This window comes from Sinocyclocheilus grahami, unplaced genomic scaffold (assembly GCF_001515645.1).
Source record: "Sinocyclocheilus grahami isolate Dianchi unplaced genomic scaffold, SAMN03320097.WGS_v1.1 scaffold545.1, whole genome shotgun sequence".
Taxonomy (NCBI): Eukaryota; Metazoa; Chordata; class Actinopteri; order Cypriniformes; family Cyprinidae; genus Sinocyclocheilus; species Sinocyclocheilus grahami.
In genome coordinates this window covers 61,586-67,262 of record NW_015505724.1, presented here as the reverse complement: position 1 = coordinate 67,262, position 5,677 = coordinate 61,586, and the positions used below count along the sequence as shown (strand labels likewise).

Sequence of the window (5,677 nt, the reverse complement as noted above, 5' to 3'; positions counted from 1 at the left end):
GGAAAATTAGTAAGCACACACAGGTAGCACAGCTAGAGAACGGAGGAAGGAAAGAAAAATAACAAACAGAGCAGAGAACAGGATAGTAATTGGCTGCTTCCAATTTTCCTTTGAGAGAAATTGTGTTTTTTTTCTTTTGTAAGGAAAGGAAGTTAATGGTAAGATGAGAGGGAAGGATAAAACAACAAAATCCCCTTTTCTGGTAGCAGAATGAGGATAATTAAATTCTCTTCTCTTTTCCCTTTTGGTTAAGTTTGATTTAGAAGGATGCTTCTTAATGCGTTTGGAAATGGGGATGTCTAAATACCAGGGCTGTAGTTGCTATTAAAATTCCTTCGGGTGAAGGGAAAATAATAACAATGACAGTATTGGTTTCTTAGCTGTTAATATTGACACCGTCCACCAATTAGATGTTCCTAGATGCTTGTTCAAATTTTGGCGGATGCCTGTCAGTCTTCTTAGCTGGGTAGGGTTTTGCAAGAGAGTGAAAGGTAAATGGAAGACAATTTTGAAACGGCATTCTCAAGTTTCACAAAATACCTGTTCAATTTCTCAAAATTTCTGCTTTGTGATTTTCACAGGCAAAATCCCAGCAAACAGCCGCAGTAGTCAACTCAGAAGGAAACAGCTGAGAGAGAGAAGAGAGAGAGATGGCAAAGGTAAAGTGATACCCCTAGGGGGTTGGTTTTGCTGTGTTAGCAGGATAAAACCAACTTAACCTAAGTACTGAGGAAATCCTAATTTTCCTTTTGGGGTTTCGCCACTAACAGGCTTAAGCCAAACGGGCAAACTTATGAACATTTTGCTGAGTGAATTAAATAACTGACAGGGAGAGGAAAGAAGGCCAATTGCAAATTAAATTAGAATTTCAGGTTAGAAATGGCAAATATGTAATTAATTATGAAATCAGTATTAGTAACTTGTTATCCTTAAAGATTAAACTTTTAATGTTGTTGTCCTTAAATTATAATAGCACCTATAATTAAATTTCATCAGTAAATATTGTTGCCATGTGGAAGCAGGAACTGAAATTAATTTTGAAATGAGATTAAAATTCCAAATCTGTAATTAATTATGAAATTAACTTAATTTCAAATCCCTACGGATAAACCAACAATATCCACTGGTGTCATTATTAACAATTGATAAGAGCAATTATAATAAAATTAATTCGTAAGTATCCTAGTTACTTACAAATGCCATTAAAGATTTCAGAGCCCTATTGATAAGTTAATGATTCAAAATTCTAATGTTATGGTCACAAGATAATAAGAGCAATTTATAATTAAATTAATCAGTAGATATCGTTGCTATGTGGAAGCTGGAACTGTAATTAATTTGTGAAATGAAATTAAAATTTCAAATCTATAGTTAATTATGAGGTTAAATTAACGATTTCAAATCCTTAAGTATAGCAAATTAATAACATCTACTGATTTCCTAAAATTACAAGAGCAGTTATAGATGAATTAATCACAACGTAGCATTAAAGTAATGGACCAGGATTAAATTTTAAAACAAAGACAACAACAGCTTTAAGCAAGGGAAAACCTTAACGCGATTAAAACTCTAACTATGATTGCATACACAAGATTATTACATTCGCGTTTGGGAGTGTTCCTTTTCAATGAGAGGAGAAGAGGAGAGAGAGGTAGGATGAAATCAGTATGAAATAGCGAAAGACAACGTTCAGATGTAACTGAATCAAATCACTTTAACACTTCAAACACTGCAACACATTTTGCCTTTGAGACCACAAAATGCTACATGCTAACCACTAGCCTTCAATGCTAATAGCTTAGCTTGGCTATTTGTTTACAAACAGCTAACAAAATGGCGCTGGCGGACTGAAAGTTACCTCCGGAAAGGGTTTCTTAGAACTTCCGGGTTACGGCTGTTGCTATTGTGACGTACACAGCATGCGCATGTGAGCTTACTAGCTGGGTTGTCAGTGAGATGTCAGCGCATCTCGCACTACACAACCAAAAAGCACTATAGATTCTTATCTTTTCTTACAGTGCTGAACCATCTCACCTCATTAGAGTGAGGTAAATTAATGATTAATAAATCTTCGGCTGTTAAATAGTGAGGGAGTGATATGAAACAGCTGGGTGCAATCAGTGTAAACAGGTGTGTGCAATTCGTGCTGAGTGCAATCAGTGCAATGCATGATGGGAAATGTAGTCCGGGGTGATGTGCAACAGTGTGTAGTGCGAGAGTCAATGAATAGGAAAGTTCGTTGACCGGATTCGTGACAGGCGGATATCAGCACATATTTCTACAGACAAAAACACGCGTGGATTTAAGCACGATTTCACTTGATCAAGATTTCACAATTCTCCCAAAAGTAAAATAACGTTCGGATACCCTGAGCACCGCGTTTCGAGTTCACTAGATTTTAGTGAATTAAATCACAGAGGACTATCAGCTAGCTAATCTGATTTCCTCAAACCGGGGAGATTAATAGCAGAGTTGCATTTTGAAGTGAAACATGCACTTATACAAATTACACTCTGAGGCCTTTTTAAAAGACAGAAGAACAAGGGACACGCTTTCATGTGCTTTAGAGCGACTTATTTTTGTCTCTATAGACAAAATTAAATGTTATACTGCAGTTCAATTCTAAACAACAAACTCGGGTTTCACTTTCATTCACACGCTGGTATGCTCTAATAAAATATCCAGTAACACAACAAACTCAGTTTCTCTATCTTTTAATCTATTTTTCTGGATAAAAATAGACAAGATTCATAATATTATCTTGGTGTCAATAATTTTCAAGTCAAATCTGCCCGCATTCTCCACCATTAAATGTAAGGAATTTAACTCATTAATTCTTGATAAGGTAATTAATCATTCATTTTATTTCTAGCTCAGGTTTTGAAAGGACTCGGATCTGAAAATTCGAGGTCCACCTGATTAAAACTGATTTCAAATTTGATAGTTTACACTCTATCAGCTACTCGGCCAGCGAGACGTTAATGTCAGTGTATATTACCAATTTGAATATATGTATTTTCCCTGGCCACGGGCTAATACATTCTTTGATAATTTGTAAGCTCTTAGAGAGGTAACGTGATCTTTGGCAAAGGTTTTGACTTTAAAGTTATATGACACCAGACAATGATTCTTTATAAATGAAACACAAATTTTATTGGCTATTCTAGATTACATCAAAACTAAGCTAAAATACACACACACACACACACACACATATACAGTTCAGAAGTGAGTTAACGGAGTTGCATGAAGTTTCAAAGTTCTAACTCGTTTTCACGAGTGGTTTTAAATTCAGCCTGAGAGAATTCACAAAGCAGACATTTTCTAATCTTTACTGCTTAACTCAATTCACCAGCGTCAGTTCAGCAGATAGAAGATTTTGTTTGTACTTGCGTTTTGCTTTGGGTGACAGCTGAAAAGCTGAGTTGTTCCTCGTGGCTACTGGAGGGGATTCCGTTGCTGATTGGCTGTTGATTTGGCGCCGGAATGACGTTTGGATGATGTCCTTTTGGGAGATCCCTCGTTGGATTGGTTGGTTGCCGGGTTACGGAAGAGCCTCTGGTTCTTCTGAGAGAGAGTCTGCTTTAGCAAGACTTTGCATTCTGCAGAGTTACGAAGCTTCAACTGAAGTGTTTGAGTTCTTAGATGGTTGATCGCCTGATGGTTCAGCTTGTGAGCACAAGTTAGAGTGCTCTCCACACGGCGACAAGGCCTTGCTCGAGAGAGCAAGTGGCGAAAGCCTGCGTTCGGGAGAGCAAGGGGCAAAAGCCTTCACTCGAGAGAGTAAACAGCGAGAAGCAATTGAATCTGTGTTGCAGAGGGGTTTTGGCCTGTGGCACAAGTCCGTCCCATGGCACAATCTTCCAATCGACTTGATGCAAGGCGGGGCGTGCATACCTTAACACGAAGCTAAACTTTTATCACATGCGGACACCATCTATAAAAGTCTTGTTAATACTTCTATAAAGTTTCTTAAATGCAAGTATTGTACATACTATTAAAGTTTACTTAATTTCAACATTCTGCATTTGTCGTGCCCATTCGTTCAAGATTAAACTTCACATATTACACACATTTTAATAACCTTATTTCCTAAAAAGGGTAATAAACACTGATTAAAGTTGTACCGATTACATGAAATACGTCAAGCATATATATAAGACATACAACATATTATTTGTGAATCTGGTTGACTTGTTGTAAGTTTTGCTTCCCTTTTTTGGAATGCAAAGGGGGGAAAGGGGAGGTGTCCTGAGGTCATGCCCATATCACGAGTTGTGTGTGTCTGCCATTCTTCTGCTGGACAAGGAGCTCTTAATCTGTCGCTTTCTGTTTATCAGAGTTAGCAATTTATGTGTTAAATGGTCATGGGTATCACGCATCTGGTCCTTGAAAGCCCGTAAAACAAAGATAGTTTGTATCCTAGTTTGAGTTAGGGCTTAAGCACTGTTTTTATTTGAGTCTCTTGAGATGATAAGCTAGATAGTACAGGAACTGCTTCAACACTTCACTAATCCTGCATGAGTTTTACGACCACAACTGGCTGCATAGGGGTTCCTCAGTTTGTCTCAATGGAATGTGATTGTTTCATGTGTGACTCAATAGTGTAATTGGGTCCGTTCGAAGACAGAGATACTACACATTAATACTTTTATCTACTAAAAGGGGTTATAAAACATTGACTAAACGTCATAGGTTACAATAACACATCAAACAGAAAGCATATTATTTGTGGATATAGTTGCCCTTTTATACTTAAATGATTGTCTTTTGAAATTGTCTGTTGTAAGTTTTATGTCCCTTTGTCTGACCTAAGGAGAGAAAAGGGTGCGTCCCTTTTGGATGCAGAGAGAAAAGGGGAGATGTCCTGAGTTCATGACAATGTCATGGGTGTAGATCTGCCATTCTTCTCGCTCGGACATGGAGCTATTAATCTGTCGCTTTCTGTTTATCGGATTATCAATTTATGCGTTAAATGGTCATGGGGTCCGGGTGTGTCTGTCGCTGGAACATTTCCAGATACCATGTTCTTTGTTCTGTTGTTTATTAGATGGTTTATTTATGCTGAAGCCAGTCACGAGACAACACTGACGTTCTGTTGTTTAAATGAGTCCAGATGCAAGGGGTCAGTTATTGCTGTCTTAGTGCTTGCCGACCCAGGAGGTGGTTGTGTAAATCGCTCTCTCCTTGTGTTTCTGGGAAAGATAAGCTGAGCGAGACAGGAACTTATTTGAGACAATTGGCGCCTGGGCTGACCATGGTTCAGTTTTACGACTCTCACATGGATGATAGGAGACCTTAGTTTTTCTGGTGGAATGCAGAGATTCAATCGTTCATTTGTGTCTGTTCACAGAGTTTTTGTGGTTATTATAGGAGACACTTTTCATTTTGTTGGAAAAAGCTAAACATGTGAAATGATACTTGGCTACTTGGGGTGTGTGATCAATCTCAATTCTTTCTCTGGTAGTCCATTATCTGTGCCCTGGCTTTTGTGGAAAATCTGTCCATCCTAAAGGCTGAGTAGAAATTTCTGCGAGGACCAGTCATTTACATACTGTCATACTGTAATACTACTGTAAGCATACTATAAAGGAAGTCAAGTCAAGTCAAGTCACCTTTATTTATATAGCGCTTTTAACAATATAGATTGTGTCAAAGCAACTGAACAGCATTAATT

General features: G+C 37.9%; 1 long non-coding RNA gene across 1 annotated transcript in view; it reads left to right on the top strand.

Annotated features, from left to right (window-relative positions):
* The window catches only part of LOC107555813 (uncharacterized), a 17,697-nt gene that overhangs the window by 8,921 nt on the left and 3,099 nt on the right, over positions 1 to 5,677 (top strand). The window contains exon 2 of the long non-coding RNA XR_001605202.1: positions 5,468 to 5,575. This is a non-coding gene — a long non-coding RNA (uncharacterized lncRNA). The remainder of the gene's footprint in view (positions 1 to 5,467; positions 5,576 to 5,677) is intronic.